Source organism: Pezoporus occidentalis, unplaced genomic scaffold (genome assembly GCF_034315485.1).
Source record: "Pezoporus occidentalis ecotype Australia unplaced genomic scaffold, CSIRO_AGI_Poc_V1 ctg42, whole genome shotgun sequence".
Classification (NCBI taxonomy): Eukaryota; Metazoa; Chordata; class Aves; order Psittaciformes; family Psittacidae; genus Pezoporus; species Pezoporus occidentalis.
Window position 1 is genome coordinate 4,032,117 of NW_026915747.1, and position 19,766 is coordinate 4,051,882.

The window sequence follows — 19,766 nt, forward strand, 5'->3', positions numbered from 1 at the left end:
TTTGTAAAGGAAGATATCAAGCTGTTTATATAAGTGCATGTTAACTAAAGTTCCTCAATGCCTGTGGATTAAGATTAGGAAATTAAAATGCAGGTGTAGTGATAGAATAGTTGTTCATTTCTCAGTAAATCTTTGTGGTTTCTGCTGTCTGTTCTGGGTATGTGTGCAGTCTGCATCTTGAAATACATGAAGGTGAAGTTACTTGTCTCCCAAAGGTAAGATTTTGCTTAAGTATCTCCAATTCTGCATCCAGAAAAGCAAAGCTACAAAATTCTTTTGTTCTACTTGAAGCTTTGCATAGCAAATTTCTTAAAGATGTGGCTTAATAACTTGCAATTGCCACCTTTTTTTTTTTTCCTCCCCAATATCTTCCTGTAAGGTTCAGTCTACTGGGTAGCTCTTTTGAAGCATAAGTCTCCATTCTGACTTGTGGAATAGCTTTGTTTTCTCTTTTTCCAGTAGCAAAAATAAGTGATTAATTATGATGGGCTTGTTTAGTTTAGTTTTGTTTTTTTTTTTAAATCTTTCCCTGCAACCATCTTGAATGGGAGGAAACAAAAATGTAAGGGAGAAGGATTGCTGATTACTGCTTGTTATTTGCACAAGATGTATTTTTCAAGAAATTCTGAAAAGCTAGAATAAAACTTTGAATATAGTCAAGATCCACATAGGCACTTTGGTGTGGGGTTATGCATTAATGTGTCTGGATATGAGTTTCTAATTAAGGTGCAGTCTTGCGTCATTGATGAAGTACGTTGCCCTCGTTTGTTTTGCTTGGACTAGCCAATGACATGTAAATTCTTTAGTGGGCCTTCATGGTTAAGGTTCAGTCTTGTTAAAGAGATTTTTATTCAGAATGAATGTGAGATACCTTATGGAAAACTTTGAGGATGATCTAACCATTCTGCATAGAAGCCTGTCTAATTTTTAAAAAGTGATAACATATTTTCTGCTGAGGCTTTGAGGGGGTAGCTTTGGTTGCTGTGAAACATTGCATAAACAAGTGAAAGTCACTGGAGGTATCAGACTTGCTGAAGTCTAATGAAGTGCTGGCTTCTGTCTCAAAACCACCTTTTCTTTAGTTAATCATCTCTCAGCTGAGGGTGTCTGGTCTTCTTGGTTTTGTTTGGTGGTTGGGTTTTTTTTTTGTTTGGTTTTTATGTGTTTTTTTTTTTTGTTTGTGCGTGTGTGTTAAAATGTTGTCTATTTTTGTGTTCTACTTGTCTGTTCTGTCTGGAATGTTAGATGCCAGGGCTTGAAGTCCTTGTACTGTTTGGTCTTCTCAGTTTAATAGGAGAATAAAGAAAACCGTAACATAGTTGGTGGTCATTATCACCAGTTGGTGTTTGATTGGCTTCTGTTGGAATGAACTTTAGGCTACTGTGGGAGGGCTTTGTGTGACTGGTTAGGTGCTTGAAGTACTTGATGAGATCTAAAATAAGATCATTTTATATCTTGTTTTCTCTGATGGATGAAAGAAAGGTGGGTGGATATTTCACATCATTCCAATTTGCTGAACAGTGAAATATAAAATGATTGATAAACCACAAGGGTAGACCACTAGGTTGGTTGGAGGGTGATCAGTAGAGGGGAAAGGGACCTCAATAATTACATTGGTGGAAAATCCCTAGTGTTTGTACTAATAAGGAGGCTTTGCAGAGAGGCTACTGGCTAGGCATAAGGTTTTCCACCTATCTTGGAAAGGGGAGCAGAGGGGAAGTGAATGATGTGAAATACACTGTAGTTCCCTTTTGGAGGTAGTTTGCTCCCCACTATTCCTCAGTTATAGTCTTAAAGTAGTAATTTCATAGACACAGACTGGAACTTAATTTGAAAAGTTAGGTTGTTTGGATTCATTGATCCCTTTGGGGATTGGCAAGATATTGGTAATCGTAATAAAAATCCTGTATGCTTTAAACCATGTTTCAAATGAGGAAATTGTATCATTGACTTCAGAGAATTTAGTGGGAAATTAAAATAGCCTGAGATTTTGATAGCACATAGACCAAATACATTTTTCTTCAGAACAGATTAAACTCTGAACTGTTTCACTGTGTTGCCAGGAGCGATGCTGGCATGGTTGTTGTGAAATCTGGATGGCTGAGGGGGATGTGCTCTTGTACCTTGCTTATTCAGTTATACTTCATTTTTTACAGTGTTTTTACCTCAGTTATAGGCAAGATTGAGGTTCTCAGTGATCCACTGCACTAAATTTATTATCATCTGGTAACAGCAGTATTTGTTCTGATTGTGGTTGTTTTCCTGACATTTCAATCTAAGGCACCTTGGATTTACCTGGTCTGTTCTCTCAGCACAAGCCTTTCTGGAGTAACAGCTAGTTCTCCTCTCTTGGCTGAACTGAATTTGCTCTTTCACATTACTTATGTGCTTAAAGCCTGGGAGTCAGCTGAGCTGTTGGCAGCAAAACAATCTAAAGATCTTCCCACAGCCACTGAACATAGAATCAGAAAGATTTGGGTTGGAAGGACCTTAAAGATGATCTAGCTCCGACCCCCATGTGCAGGGACACCTGCCACTTGACGAGGTTGCTCAAAGCCCCATACAACTGGCATTGAACACTTACAGGGATGGGGCAGCCATCTCTGGGCAACCTGTTCCTTATGTCTAGTGTAAATCCTACCCTCTTTCAGTTTTAAGCCATTTCCCTCTTGTCCTGTTGCTACATACCTTTGTAAAAAGTCCCTCTCCAGGTTTCTTGTAGGCCCCCTTAGGTACTGGAAAGCTGCTCTGAGGTCTCCACAGGCTGAATAACCCCAAATCTCTCAGCCTGTCTTCACAGCCCTCTAATCATCTTCATGGCCTCCTCTGGACTCATTCTAACAGGTCCATGTCCCTCTTGTGTTGGAGCTCCAGAACTGACTGCAGTACTGCGGGGGGATCTCAGCATAGTGGAGTACAGAGAATCACTTCCTTCAACCTGCTGGCTACTATCCTTTTCATGTAGCCCAGCACACGGTTGGTATTCTGGGCTGCAAGTGCACGCTGCCAGGTCATGTTGAGCTTATTGCCAACCAAGAAGTCCTTGGGACTGCTCTCAGTGTAGTCCCTGTCCAGCCTTTGTGCTTGGGATTGCCCTAAACCACATGCAGAACATTGCACTTGGCCTTGTTGAACTTCAGGAGGTTTGCAGGGGCCCACTTCTCTGAAGCCTGATGTCACCTAAAAGAGTTCTGTGGGTTCTGGGGTATAGCAGACCAAAAAGCACAGTCTGGGATTTACAGCGTATCTTGTGTGCATATGCTCTTGCATTTTTTCCACCCTTGCTCAGATGTTTTATACTCCTGGATGGTGTGATTTTACAGTTCTCAACTTCTGACTTCCTGTGCAAACAAAGGGATGAGTAGAATGGTTTAAAGTCACTGTCTTGTGGCAAGGAAGGTTGGTTGCAGCTTAGACTTAAAATAGATGTGGATGTGCAAAATATAGTAATCTATTTCCTTCACAGCAGTGTATCTAAATCCAAACTGTCACTCACTCTCTGAACAAACATAACTACCTAAGAATGATAAAGCCTAAACCAGACACATTCCATCTTTTAAATGAGTAAACCTGCATTTTCCATCCAAAAATACATTGATGATATTGGCAGGTAACTGGAGATACATAATTTTTCTCAGATATAAAAGTGGAAGCAGGTTTCCAAATCCATCAAGACATTTCTCTCCACGGTGTCAAATGGGGAGTACATTTGGTGTCTGGGTTCACAGGGTGTCTATGCTGGTTCAGGGTACTTGTCACCATTAATATAAATGAGGAAAACAAGGAAAACAAAACACCTCTTAATCTTGCTCAGAACTGAGCAGATTGTGTTTATTAAATCTCAGTAGGTAAATGTGGTCATTTGCTCCTCAACACTTGTGTGTGGCAGGCTCCTCTGCTATTTAATGATTTTGTATGTCGGACTTGGGAATGAGTATGGATATAAATGCTGGCATGTAAGTAAGGGTGTGCGACATGATCTTTTTGGCATGGAATTGTGTGTGTGTAGCACATCAGCAGTAAAATGAGAAAGCTGAGAGAATGTTGATGGGCTATTTGGGGAAAATTTTGATAGTAAGGCTAAGGTATGTGCATCCATCTTTAAATTATGGGGTTGAGTTGACCAGAACCTTGAGATGAAACTGTCCCACATTTTCTTCTAAATGGCTGCTAAAGCAGCCTTCCAGACATGAAATATGGATGCTATTAGAACACAAGATATTAAAGTAGAATAATAATACTTTGTATTAAAACAGAATCTGCCAGTTTAAATGTAAAAGACGTTGAAAAATTAAGCTGCTTCTGCCCTCTGCATGTGGGTGTCATGCTCTATATGAGCTAACTCAGTGTTTCTAGTTTGTACCAACCACCTGCTGCCTTTCCTGAGGTTTGTCAAAGACCTTTCCACCATGACTAGATTTTCATTTTGCTGCAATCTATTGCTTCTTTTAGAAAGTCTACTAGTGTTATCACAGGTTCCCTCCTTGTCATGTTTGTCCAGCAGGGGGGAGGCATCTGCCAGTTGACCATGCTCAGTTATCCTTAGGGAAGGATCAGTGGAAGTATCTGTTGTTCCTTGCTTCTACTTGCTGGGGCAGTGGCAGCAATTGTCCCATGGTAACTCGATGTCTTTTGGGTTTTTTTCGTTGTTGTTTTCTTCCTTATGTAGCCTATAGATTACCTGTATCCTCACTGCTTGGGAATGGAGCTTTTATGAAGACCCATTTTGAGGCTGATGGCAAGGCAGAAACCTGCCTGTAAGGGGCATCTTCAGTGATCTGCACTGACTGACTGCCCTCCTTTCTCTTCTTGGGATCCAAAGGTAGAATTACCTCTGGTAAACCTATGACTCCTGTGAAGGCCCTTCTGGGGGAACTGCCTCACCCCTTGCTATGTGTTGTTACCAAGGCAAGGCAGTAAGCACATACTCCGCTTGGTCCCATCATTTACATAAGAGTAGTGCCAAGGTGAACTGTTCTGACTGGAGTCATCAAGGATTTAACATACACTTCCAAAGCATGATTGGAGGCACCTTGGGAACATTGTATATGTTGGGGGGTGTGTGTGTGGGGGTGTGTGTGGAATTTGTTTGTAAGTTTGGGTGTGCGTTTGTTTGCTTTAGAAAGTGTGTTTTTTCTTAATGAAAAGGTTAACTCTCTTTGCCCTTGACTAAGTAATTTTCTGGGTTCTATTAAGGTGATTGATCCATTTTAAGTATACTGTGTTAATGACTTCAGAACACTGACTGCCTCAGGTAGATGCACAAACATCTTTAGAAGAGTTTTGGCTGCAATGCTGTTTTAGAAACCGAAGCCAACTGTCTAATATTTCACAGTCCTATAAGTGAAACTGCTTGCAGCTGATATAGAAAGTGCATTGGAAACATGCTTGGAACTGCTAACAAATTAGGCATTATGAAAATGGCCTTTCACTCTTAAAAGATTGAAGGGGCTACTTTCTTAAATGTCAATAATGTCTAGAAGCTCAGGCTGGCATCAGTTCCACTTGTGCAAGCCATAGTTTTTGCAGCGTAACGACATGCAAAGATCTCATAAATTGTACTTCATCTGGCTGTTGCTATCCTGAGTTACAGTTTAATTATCATTTCATGTTTCTAACTTCCAAATTTGCTTTTCTGCTTTTTGAGGTGATACTGGAGATAAACCTCTTTGAAGGTTGTTTTCAGTAAGCTGTCTTAGTTTACAATCATGTTGCCTCTGTAAATATTAGGCAACTAACTCATTGCAGCAATGCAGAGTCAGGTACTCAGCTATGTTTTGCGTGAGACTTCTTTTCAAAAAGAAATATCATCTTGGAAAAACATGTACTGAGAAGTGTAGAGGATGCCTTTGAAACTCTTTGTGAATGCATGCACAGCCATGGACTGACCCATGGTGAGCAAGCAAAGTATTAGAATTTTTGGCTTCAAAACCAAACTAATAGAGTAAGATACTTCCACTTCCATTTGTTTTTGTGTCTTGGAGCTAATTTTTGTATCTAAGTAGGTTGGTTTCTTGTACTTGCAATGATGGGCAGGGCGATGTCATCTAAATGTAGCAGAATCTTTGAGATAACTTTTTGAACAGGTTTGGGGGCGAGGCACAAGGTTTAAGATGTAAGGATCTCTTAAAGGAAGGAAGGATAAAACTAACTATGTAGCTATGGTAACTACAGAAGCACATCTACAGGGCAATTCTCATTCTTCCATGAAAGACCTCTTCCCCTTGGAAAGTGCTTGCTGTTGTTTTTCTGTTTCCATCAAGTAGTGAGGTGCTTATCTTCTCACTCAACTGCATAGTTCCCAGTCCAATTTTTATCATTTAAATCTTTGGCTGTGGTTGAGTTATCCTGGCTTATTTTTTATCTGCTTATTATTTTAGCTTCTTTAAGCAACTTGATTTTTTGGAAGTAAGGTTTGTGCTGGGGTGGGTTCTTTTGGTCCATTTTGAAAGTCGTTTTGAAAGCACTTGCCATTTGATAGTGTTGGGTGATTTTTCTGCAGAGTGAGGTAATACAAACACCACTGATTTGGGAGTAATAAATTTAGTTATGGAGTCTCCTAGAAGGTGATTTTGAAAAAGGCAATGTGGAGAAGGGAGAGATCCAGGCATGAACAATGTGGATCCTCTTACACTTAAGCCTTTAAAAACAGATTAAAGAAACAGTTCACAAAAGTAGTATTTCTCTCCCTGCACTAGGCACTGAGTAAATGGCTTGAGATCTTTAGGCGCTGTCCAGCCCTACTTTTCTCACTATATCTGTGTACATGAACCAGAAGTGAAGTGCTTATTTTTCTCTTGAGTTTATTATTTTTTTTTCGGATGTGGTTTGGTGCCCTTGAATTGTTTTCTCCCTCATCATTGACTTGTCATTCTGAGCTGGTGAAAGGTAGCACATAACTAAATTCAAAACATCAAGAAATCCTGGTTTCTCCTGCTGTGAATAGGCTTGCTGCCTGAGGAGCTGCACCTTTTTATCTTTGGAGCAAAAATAAATAAGTAAGTAAATAAAATTCATCAGAGTAATTGGGTAGCTGCAGTAACAGTCGTGAAAGCACTTGAGGCTGCTGTATTTGTTTGAACTTTATACTAAGCACACCTGAGAGGAACAGGGTAATTCCTGCCCTGTGGCATTCACAATCTTAAAAACTCATTTTATCTGCACTTTACTGTGATATAAAGAGTGCAAGGCTTTGGGCAAGTGTTTGTTTTTTTTTTTTTTGTGTGTGTGAACAGGAAGGGCAGCAGGGCTATGGTTACTATTAGGTTGTGTCTATCTGCTGCTATACTGCCACATTCTCTTTCCTGGACCAGGGAGGTATTGGAAGAGGAGTGGGAACACCTTGAGCCAGAAAAGTTGTGGATGCCCCAAGGCTGGAAGTGTTCAAGGCCAGGTTGGATGGGGCCTTGAGCAACCTGGTCTAGCGGAAGGTGTCCCTGCCCATGGCAGGGGAGTTGAAACGCGGTGTTCTTTAAGGTCCCTTCTAACCCAAACCATTCTATGGTTCTATGAGTCTGGCTTATAAAGCGGTGGCTGCAAACAGAACAGCAGGAAGTCTTGGTGTGAGGGGTGGGCGTGAAGAAAACTGGGCAGCTCAGAGGCAGTGAGGAACAAGGCTCTTTAGGTCTGCAGTGGCTTTTGAGGAGACAGCCTGAATGTGGGTGAGGAGCTGGTGTGGAGGAAACCAGTGATGGCTGGAGCCCACCTTCACCCCTCTGCCCTTTTCTAAGATGGAAAAGACAAGGTGGGCAGTCGGGCTGCATCGCCTGACCTTCTGTTGACTTTCAGAAGAGCGAATGAGAATCCGCTCATTTCAGTTTGTGCCGTAATTTACTTGATGTTCCCTACTGTAATCTGGCACCCTAGTGACCTGGTGTCGCGGGCTAAACGGTAACACTCGTGGCCGGGTGAGTGAGACTTCCTGAGCAGCCGCGAGATGGCAGCACGCAGTTTGCTATCGTGAGAGAGAGCTCGACAAGCGTTTGGGATGTGACAGATCCATCAGTATTTTTAGTACAGCCGGTTCCTGTAAGCACATCCTTGGGAAAAGAGGAGGATATTCTAAAAGTGAAGACAAATGGCTGTGGAAACGTCAGCGTTGGCCAAGGCTGTGACACGGGAATGAGTCATTAGTGGGATTTCCATAAAGAGTTCCTAGGTTGTGGCACTTGAAGATCCAGAACGACGTCTGTAAGGCTGAGGACTTTAAGTTTGCTTGATTCCATTTCTTTTTGTTCCCAGGGCTGTGGGATAGTTACACATCTTAACAATGCTAGGAGGCAACTGCTCAGATGCTCTCTCAAAATTAGCATATCAAGAACCTGTGCAGCTCAATAGCTGTTATTTAATCCCTTACTGAATATGAATAGAGGAATGGTACTTTATTACTGTCTGTTACCTGCCCCAAGCTTCATTTAACTTACTTCTACATTTAAAAAGAAACATACTGACTGAAACATTGCCTCCGCCTTTTGAAATGCAGAAACTTTATCTTGGGGATGGTGGAAGAGATATTGCAAATAGAAATTTCTGCATAACATTGTTATGTTATTGAGCATCTATAAACATGTTGTTTTCAGACCTTGAATCCTATTATATTCCCAGACTTATCATTTGGAAGGGAGAAATACACGTCTCGTTCATGCTTTTGCTAAAGATGATTACCTAAGTCCTGGTTAGCAAAGCCTCTGCAAAAAAGCAAGCAAAAAAAAAAATAATAAAAGAATTATTGTGTTTTCCAAATAAGTACATTTGCTTAATTTACTTTTTTATTTTGTATTTTTTTTCTCCAAGAGGGAAAATATCTCAGTATCTCTCATATTCTGAGCAGTAACTTCAGGGGATACAGTGCTATGTTGGTAGCTATAGTGAGGTAATACAGGTCAAGTGTACAGTATAGTGACTGTTCTGTGTTTTGGATGGTGGCTAAAACCAGTAGTGCCACATCATGCCCCTCATTTTCAGAGATTGTTATTCTGCCTGGAAGGAAATGTTTAAGTATACTGTTTGAATCATACACAATGAGCTCAGTTACTCTATTTGTACACAGTCAAATTAGACTTCTTTGGGACGTGTGGGATTTAATACATCGGTGATAATCCATTATCTGTGGGCCCATCCACATGTGCAAGCATTCTGTAGCATTTTGTGTCAGATCTATTGGATCCACACAGTGCGCAGCTTAAATTTAATGCTTGTGTGAAATGATGGGTTTACTGCAAATGAATGCTCTGCAGCAGTTATATCTGCAATTCTGAACATCCATGAATCTTGAATCAAGGTACTCAATGCTTAAATTGCACACCAAAACTTAGTGCTGCGTGGATACTGTGAGAGTGCATTGAGCCAGTGAGGAGACTGCTTGGCTCACCAGTATTCTGATTATCCCAGCTCCCAGCTCATCCTGACCTGCAGAGCAGGCCCTGGGGTGTTCCTGCCCTACCCTTCACTGCCTGCAGCGCCTGCTACTAATGCAACATTTCTGCCAGCTTCCTTGACACCATGGCCCTTTGTAAGGATGTGTGGTTTGTGATTCCCAAGGATGCTGTTCCTCTTTTGACCTTCTATTTATCTCTGCTTGCAGCTAGCCCTTTCAATCAGGTCAGATCTCTTCTTGCTTCAGATATTGGAGATATTCAGGGAGCTTAGGCTTCAGCTCCATAGAGTGAAGAGTATTCTTCAGTCTCTGAAGAGCCTTAAGTGGAGGATTGTTCCATCCTCATATGCATCCCACCATTGTCCCTGTGCTGTGCAGTTACAGCATATACCTAGAAACCAGATGGTTTTAACAGACATCAGACAGCATAAGAAGGTGTTTATGAGTTGCATGAGTGTTAGAATAGATAATTATTTTCCTACTGTAGTCTATGTGTTGCTTTAAGGTGAGTGAAATGCTGCCAGTACCAGCATGAATTTTCAGTCCTTGCTGTTCACTTGGGATGCATAGATTTCTATTCTAGCAGAAAACAGCAGAAGTTCAGTAGTTTCTTATAGATAAATGGTGCCCTGCAATTTTTAGCTAAGGAGGTGCTCTATTAAATTGTTCAATTTTGTCTCAAGAGAAAAGAGAATTTATCTTTTCAAGTGAAGGAACTCTTATTTTAGGGCTATTGTTGTGTTATCAGTGGGCAGTCAGAGTCATTAGGGAGAAGCTGTTCATCCAGTACACAGACCATTTTTACCTGCAGGGGAAATGAATTAACAGGATGCATCAGCATCCAAATTCACTGTCATGGTTTCATTTGCCAGCTGATCCACAGCACTAGTCAGTATCCTTCAGGAACACTCAGCTTTTGATGAGCCCTGAGAGGCCCTGTGATGCTGGCTTTCCCTCCACTCACTGATTGCATCAGCGATGGTGCGGTGTATGGCAGCACCTGGTTTGAGATGGGGTTTTGCATGGAGCTCCAGACAGACAAATCCACCCGTGATGTTGCAAGAGCCATTTGACATGCTCATCGTTGTGATCAAAACAAGACTTTTAAGTAGATCTAATATCTACTCTAACATGAGTGCTCTTGACAGAACCTATGACCACTCCAGCAGTATGCATCAAAGGGCCTTGGGACCACTTTTTCCTCTTCTCAAGCCTGTAGTATTTACTACAAATGGATACTTCAGGTATATGCCAACTTTAATGTTGACAGAAGTAAGCCAGTTAATATGTGTTGCAATTTGCCATAGGGCAAAGGGCCAGGTTGCATTAATACAGACAACAGCTACGTAGGGACTTCCGCATCCATTGAGTTATACTGGAAAATACCTACATTAGATCTACTCGGACAGGACTGTGAAGCTTTTATGGCTTTTAAAAAATGTTCCAGTACTAGAAATCTGTAGAGCAGATGATATGTTATAAACCCAGTGCTACCCTATGATAGAAAGGTCAAAGAAGATGATAATTTTGGCAGAGTACTCCTGTAATCTTTCTTCAGAAATATGACAAGCAGCTACTCTCTGTGAGACATAGCACTTCCTATAAAGACTGATGTAGGGGTATATACTTGGACAGAGATGTCAATAATAAGCAGTTAATGCCTCTTACATACTGCCTCTGCTGTCATGATGAAGTAAGTTTTTTACTTTGACTTAGATTTGCAGCTTTGCTTGATTTTGTGCTTAGTATTCACGTCTCTCTTCACGCAGTTGTAGTTTACAGTTATGATGAAGGAAAGGACCATTATGGTCAGGTAATCTGACCTGAGTAGCAGAAACAATAGACTTGCCTAAGCTTGTACCTACATTAGACCTGTCCCTTCTGGCTGACTTCCAACAGGTTGCTGAGACAGATCTCCAGTTGTGATTTTAATAGTAACCTTCTATTGCTCATTCTCTCCCCCACCCCATCTTTTGTTTTATTCCCTGTTACCTGTCTCCTGCTCCTTTGGCAATTTCTATCATGCTTCATGCAGATGGAGCCCCTTTAATCTTTAGTTAATTGCTTTCCTGTTCTTCTAATAAAGCCTGAAGACTTTTTTATTTTTTTTTTCCTACAGTAAGGAGAAAGGGTTTTGTGTTAATTAGCCTCTGTGCATATGGTTGGAGAAAAATATTCATGTATTCGTGCGGTGGGACAGTAGGAGTCTGGAATCAAATCTGTGCTGTATGTCGAGGATTCATGAAGCTGTTATATACTGTAATTAATTTCAATTTCTATTTTCCATAGCAGGTGCTATGCTTTCATGATGACCTGGGAAGTGAAAGCTTCTCTTAATATAGTGACTCAGCTTTAGAAGGAACTGGTTTTTGGTTTCTGATGCAATTATCTGTTTACCTTGGGTAACTATTGTCCCTGCCTGTGGAAATAATAAGAAAAGAAAATATTTTAAATTATATGTAGTAGTTGCATTTACACTTTGATACAGGATAGCTACATATGGAGTCTGAAATGCTGCCTCTAGAATACATTTAAAGTTTACTGAGTAATGGTGGTAAGGAAGCATCTTGTTCACCAGTCTGAAGCCCCCATTTTGTGTTTTAATGAGGGATACATAGAGTATAGGGACTCCTAAAGCTGGTCCTAAATTCCCTATCTAATCAAGGGAAAAAGCAGGTAGCTTTGATGGCCTCCAGATAGAAACTGGTTTTGCCCTAAGCTTGGGCATCTAGTCATCCTCAAAGTAAGGTCAGGCACCTTTCCAGAGAGGCAACACAGCCATGCATTGTTGGGAGATCATTTTACCAAGTGAAAATAAACATTAAAGTTAATTGTAGAAAATGACTACTTTGTATGACGACCAAGGGTACCGAGTGAATTTAACATTCTTCATATTTAGGCAAATAAGGGGGTTGTGTTTTCCTTGAAGTAATCGTTCAGGATCTTGGAAAACAATTTTTTGATGTCATCTTTTACAGAGAGATGGTATGGAAGCTAGTAGGCATTGCACAGGCAGACTGGGTTCCTGTAGTGTGCAAAAGTTGCTTATAAATACTAGATCCTTATTTTGTCATTCAATTTACATAACCACCATATGGCAACGGTCCATCTACCACATACTGTCTGTAACTAATTTTAACATTATTATTCATCTTTCTTCAGTAACAGAAGGAAAGAACTGCTGTTTGAAAATGTATACGTTACCCAACGTATAGTAAAATGGTGTGTTCTCCCATAGATATGTTGCAGTCTCATCATTGCAGAGCCAAAACATGGAAAACAGAATACATAGAACTAGAAAACTGTACTGATTCCTGAATGATTTCTGCCTTCAGAGACATTTTGTTTTGAGCAAGTTTTAAGGCTTCTCTGCATATCCATTGGGAATGCACTAGTGATGGTCTGTTTAGCAAAGTGGTACAACTTGGGAATAACTGTCTGAATAGGTGGTTAATAATGGAGAAAAATGATTGAAAGCATGAGAGATGTTGGGATGAATATTCACTCTGTCTGTTGGAAAGAGCAGAAGAGAAGCTGGCCGAGATCTAGATTAGCTGACTGATCTATAAGATGTAGTTTCTAAGCCAAATCATTAAGCCTTGAAAGCTAGCTATTAATCATCCATAAAGGCTTTTGTATCCTCTGTAAAGCGTTGCTTAGAGAAAGCAGAAATAGCCCAGGTGTATGTGCAGGAAATCGTAGAGTAAAGCAGGCACTCCGGGCCAGGTTAAGCTGATGTGCTGTTCCGGAGAGGGCCAAGAAAGAGAAATACAGCAAGGCACAGTTATCTAATCACTGAAAGAGGCTGGCTAGTCATGATGAAGAGATTGCTTTTAAAGGTGCAGGTTGTTAGGTTGGTTTGTTTGTCTGTTTACTAATACATAGGCAAGATGAGAATTATAGGGCTGCAAGGGATATTTAGAGTTTATCTTTACTCCAAGGCAGGGTCAGTTCTCTTTCCCAAGGAAAGCCTGTCTGACGTCTTCTTCAGGCAGTCCATTCCCACATTTCATTGTTCTTGCCAACAGAGAAAATTCCCTTGTCATGGAAACCTCGTGTCGTGGTTTAATCCCAGCCAACAATTGTGTACCACACACCTGTTTGCTCTCCACTGTGCAGTGGGATGGGGAGGAGAACTGGAAAAAGGTAAAATCTGTGGGTTAAGATAAGATAGGTGAAAATAAGTAAAATATAATACTAATAATGATAGTAATTAAAAAGGGGGGGTTGGGGAGAGAGAGCTATAAAACCCAAGAAAAACAAGTGATGCACAATGCAATTGCTCACCACCTTTCGACCAATAGCCAGCCCATCCTGAGCAGCGATCTGAGCCTTCCAGGTAACTCCCCCCAGTTTCTATACTGGGCATGACGTGCTGTAGTATGGAATACCCTTTTGGCTACTTTGAGTCACATGTCTTGTTTCTGCTTCCCTCTGGCTTCTTGTGCCCCTCCTCACTGGCAGAGCCTGTGAGACTGACAAGTCCTTCATCAGGGTAAGTGCTACTTGAGCAACAGCTAAAACATCAGTGTGTTACCATCATTGTTCTCAGACTAAAGCTGAAACACAGCACTGCACCAGATACTAGGCGAAAATTATTCCAGATGAAACCAGGACACCTTGCTGTTAAATTTAAGCCTGTTACATTTTCCCCTCTCCTGGATGGACATGGAGAACTGAGTGTTCAGTCCCTCTCTGCAGCAAAATTTTATCTGCTGAGGGCTATTGGCATGTCATGTCTTAGTCTTATGTTCTTTGGATTCAAAAACTTACTGCACCATCTTTCCTCCAGGGTCATGTTTCCTAGTCCTATTCTTGCAGCTTTTCCTCTGCATTTCTTCCAGTCGGCCCACATGAGTTTTTACTTATTTACTTACTTACTCCTGTATTGTGAGAACAAGGCAGTTTCACAGCCATGCCCTGTAGTGCAGAGCAGAAAGGTTTTTCCACACATTTTGCGTACGGTATTTTGTCTCTTGGATGCACGCAGAATCCTGTTGGTACCTAAAGAAACCTGCCATAGCTTGATGTTGACTTATGTTCAGCTCCTCTTTGATATCGTTCAAGGTTCTCTTCTACAGAACTGGTTTCTAATGAGCTGTTTCCTGTTCTGTATTTGTGTAGTTCATTTGCTTTTACAATATCTTCAGTTTGTCCCTGTTGGGGTGTATGCTGTTTTTTTACCCAGACCTTATTTCCATTTTTGTCAAGATTATTTTGTCCTTTGCCATACATTCATTTTGGTTTAGGTTCTTGCCATCTGTAAATTCATTATGCATTCTCTGAATCATGGAGTAAATACTGAAATGTATTGCAGCCAGGACAGACCCCTGGAGAACCCCATGTGACACGTCCTTCTGTTCTGATGCTTACTTATATACAGCAATACTCCGGGATAGATGCAAACCTAAATTCCCAATTTGAGAATCTTCTGGCCACAAGATTATAATTTGTACTTTCTCCTGGTTTTGTGTATCTATGTTAATTGATTTATGTACTTAATTTGGGGAAATACAGATAATTGTGACATCTAGAAGGAAGCAGAATTTGAAAAGCTATTAGTCACAGATAGGATCACTGATTTCAAATATAGATCTCAGCCTTTATTTCTCATCTCTGAGGGAAGAAAAACTTGCTATTGCATATTGTTCAGGTCTGTCTGCAAAAGACAGATTGACAGAAACACTGGAAGAAAAAGCAACGCAGACTGTGGTGGTGCACTCCCCCTGCCCCCCCACCCCAGTCTCTCTTGAAGTACAGTTTATCTCAGTTGGCATCAGGCCCTGCAAATGTAAATGAAGATGAGATCTGTGATTAAAGCAAAGGGCATTTGTGAGGGTTTGGTATGTTTTTTTGTTTTTGTTGTTTTGTTTATTGTTTAAACTATCCTGGCTTTTAAGTTAAAAATTGGGGCTGTACCAACAAAATCTGTTTATCTTTTAGTATTGCCCCACTCTAACTGTTATTCACTGGAAGACCAGAGGGTGTTAGAAACTACTTTCTAAAAAGCATATCTTACTTCCAGGTGCTGGGCTTAAGGGGGAGTTGAGTATTTATGCCATCTTCCTTTTTTTGGGAAGTACAATTTTGTAAGAAAGTCTGCTGGTTTTGGTGCATGATGTGTATTTTTTACCAATTCCAGTTGTTCTGGAAGATTTGTCTCCAGCCTTTGTCACCTGTCTCAGGTGATCTCACATCATCATATAAAAGCAATAAAAAAAGAGTGAGCTGCTACCTCACTCTTGAACTCACTCAGTATCACAAGAATCGACTCAGTTGTGGATAACTGTGTTACTTGGATGATGGGAAGACCTTCTTATGTAGTTCTGCTGCTCCAGTTTTCTGCTTTTGCTGCCAATGATGTCATGATTCCTTTATCCTTCATTTCACTTTTCACTGCTCTCCTTGGGTACTTGCCTTTGCTTTCCCTCTTCATTCAATTTGCTTGCTCTCTTTTGCACCTGTTCTCCCTGCAGGAGGACATTTGGTGTGTGGGGAGGTGAGGAGGCCTGTTATCAGTCAAAATACATCCCATTTTTCCACTTCTTTCCTTCTTTCACACTTACTGCTCCACTTCTGGCAGCAGTGAAGCCTCCCAGTGTGAAAGCCTCCATCCTTGCTCCCATGGTGGGGACAGCACTGAGGGCTGTCATCTTTCTGCAGTGTGTGATGGGACTTTACTTCAGACAAAATTGTTTGTATTATACTCTTACATTAAATAGTACTTTTATATTGTTAGATTAAATTTTCTCAAAAGAGGGAAGTTGGAGTTTGTTTTTTTAAACCTCAAACGAGGCCAACTTTATTTAAATAAAACCTAGAAAATTAAGTTTTCAAATTGAGAAAACTTAGAGCTTTCAAGAAAGACAAAAAGGAAATGAAAAAAACCCCAACCAGTCAAACAACAAAACCTGCTCTAGTCCTTGCTTTAGTCAGCTCAGTGACCTCCTGAGCTATAGCAAACTCCGTCTAGGCTCCTCTTCCTTGAGAAGTTCTTGTTATTCTCCGTGAGGGCTGGCAGACTGCTTGCTCCTCCTTCGCATCTTCTCTTTCTATGCATTGACTCCATTGCCTCATCTGTTGCCTTAAGCATCCCTCAAGTGCAGTGAAGTCCCCAAAGAAGAGTGAGGCTCTTCCCTTTTAAGTGCTGGCTGACGCTGTATTTTCAAAAGAAACAAGAACTGGGAAGCAGCAAATAGAACAGAATCTGTCCCACAGCATTTAAGAAAGAGGGATCGATTTGAGCATCAGTGGGTGTATAGGGAAGGAATAAATGAATGGGATGTGTATGGCTGCAGTTGTATTTTGCTAGAAGAAAATTCTTAATGAAACAAGATAAATTAAAACTAAGATTCTGAAAATCATTGCTCATCTGGGATTTTGGAAGAGGAGCTTGATAGTTAAAGCAGAGTGTAATTTTACTTAAAAGTCCCCAGTGACTATGGTATTATTGTTTATTTATGCCAGTGCCCACAGTTTGCTGAACACTTTCCAAACATTTAAGAAATGCCTCTGGTCTAAAAACTTGCAACCTAAGGGTAGAGAAAGGTGAATAGATGCAAATTAGCTGTATTTGTTGAATTTCTAATACATCAGGAAGATGATTGCTTATCTGAAACTAACGGAAACATCTTCTTGTAATTGATATGCTGTGTAAGAAGAGGTCTTTTTGCTTAAATTAAGAAAAATTTCTTATACTCTAATACAGCTTCAGAATTTCCTCTGTATTTGTAGTATTTTCTATATTAGTAGGACTTTTTTTCCTGAAACATTAATTATACAAAGATTAGCAATGTGCAAAAAGGTGTATCTTAATCTGAAGCTGTAAGGCAAAGCATTATTGTGGATTTAAGTGGAAGAAATTATCACTTATGAGATGTTTAAAAAGAGCTAAGGTTGCAGTTGCACTAGCAGAAGGACTGACTGGCAGGGAAAAAGCTGAGTCAGAGCAAGGTGACGGGAACATAGAGTGAACTGCACAGGAAGGGGTCTTCCTGGTGATATCTCATGTTCAGTGTTTTGGAGGACAGAATGTGTTGACTCTCTTTCTTTTAGTTCTTTGTACTTCAGGTTTAAGCTTTTTCTCTTGCTGCCCTAGAGATACTGCTGAGTTGTGGACTGAAATAGTTTTGCCCACTGGGTCCTGTTCAGACAACTCCCTCTATAATTATAGCATTTTTAACTCTTGCATGGAAGGGTTCGGAAAATTAAAAGTGCTTTGCTGACAGGGCTGTACCCATAGATGTCTGCCTGCACTTTTTTCAGTGTTTCTCCTTTTGTGCTGTTCATCTCTTGTCTTCAGCAAGAGATGCTGAAGGTCTGCTTCATGTTGCAGACCCTTTCTGTTGTTTTGGACCCTTTGGCAAGTAAAGCTCAGTCTTGCAAAAGTGTACTGGCTGCGCAAGGCAGCTGCCTGACCTGAGCAGTGCCCAATTGCTGCTTTCTTCCTTTCTCATTTTTATAAGCTTGAACCCAGGGGCTGTGATAACCTTCTGTACAGTACAAGCTGCAGGAGGTCCCCGCAGAAATGTGGTATTGAGTCCTATGTTGTAACTGAGCTACAAACCTGCTGTTTAGGAAAGTATGTCATCCTGAAGGCTCAAAAAATTGATGGATTTATGGTAATCCCAATTTAGTTGTTCCAATGAGTAATAAATGTTCACTTAATTTTAACTGGAATTCTGTTGGCTTGTGGTCTGCACGTTAGGTCTCTTTATGCTTCTGTTGGACTAGTTAGCTAAGGAAAATTCCAAAACCTTGTTTTCAAACTGTGTTTTGGAGAAGTCCAACCTCAGATCCTTCTTGCAGCTCATTTATGACATTTCTTGACTACATATATTCTTAAAATACTGACATTGGACTCAGGTTTCAATATCTGAATTACAACCTCAGCTGACAGAAGACACGAGGTTTCAGAGATTTCCTTTCCCAAATCAGACAAAAATAGAAGATATTAACAACTTCTACAACTGTAGGCTCAAAAGTAATCCTACAGAAAACATGAAAAATTTCATTAGAGTTTTAATATGGGTGGTTTTTTTCATTTTTTTAAGATGATATAGTACCACCTAATATATAAAAGGCATTGTAAGTTTAAAACACATATATTTAAAAATGAGAGAAGCATCATGAAAGTTAAAACCTTTTCGCACTTTTTTTTCTAAAGTTTTATTGAAATATGACCTCCCTCTGAGCATGTTGAATTTTCTGATGGAAAATATCAGACAAAAAAAATCCCAATTAGTTTTTCCTAGTTGAGTAGATACAGTTGTCCTACTTCTGACAGATTAATTCTTTTTACATGCCTGAAGATCATATTCCCCTCATCATCACACAGTCATGTTATGAGCTTATTTTGAGTTTGCTATTTCCCTTAAACTGGAACTCTTAAAGTCGTTGAATTACAGTATGCTGTCTTTCCATATCTGCATGTTTGACCTACATTCATGTTCAAGTGAAACTAGCACAACAGTCTGTGTTGAGCTGACTCATTCTTATAATTTAGCATGCTGCCAGGTTTTGTACTTTGGCTGCAGTGATTCTTTTGTACTTGGTTCAAATAATAAAGGAATTTCATACTCTTGAGCCAAGAATAGAAACTCTGTACAACCCCATTTAAAATTCTTCTCTTTAGAAATATATAAATCTAATTACCATTTGAAATTCATTTTATATTCAAGCATCCACACCTGGATGATATTATTAAATCTTTTTCATCTTATTTTTCTTGTAACTGAGTGTATGTCTACACTTTTTGGTTGTGGTGGTTTGTTTTTTTTTAATTTTTTTCTTGTGTACAAAACTTGTTTTTAAACAGAAAGTCCTGCAGCATGATGTAAAGTCCCTTGTCAAAACCTGTTATGTCACTATAATTACCTTTATCACCCAAACTTCTAATCTGCTTCAGTAATGGTATTCGTATGACAAAATCTGTTCACCATAATTCTTACTGAATGGCATTAATTATGCTGCCATACTCTTACTCATGGCAAACGGCACCCCTATCAGCCTTCCATCATTTTGTGTGCGATCAATACTGGTCTATCCCTTTAGGTCATCCTTTTTAACCTTCTATATATCTAATTAGCTTTTTTGCAGTTCTTTCTTCTTTCCACAGTATACCAATATTTCTTAAAAATCAATGTCAATCTTCTCCCAAACTTTCTTATTTCTTGAAGAAGCTCAAGGGCAAGGCTCTTCTAGTTCCTTGGGATGCTGAGGCTGTATGAACTATTCACAAGTGTCCCATTACCAGATGCTGAGAAGCCATTTAAGCAGCTGTTGTATTACACCCAGACATACACAGTGGGGAAAATTGTTTCAGGTGAAACTTTATACTTGATTGACTGTAATTTGGAGAAATGGGTTAGACTGTAACGTCTGTAATGCC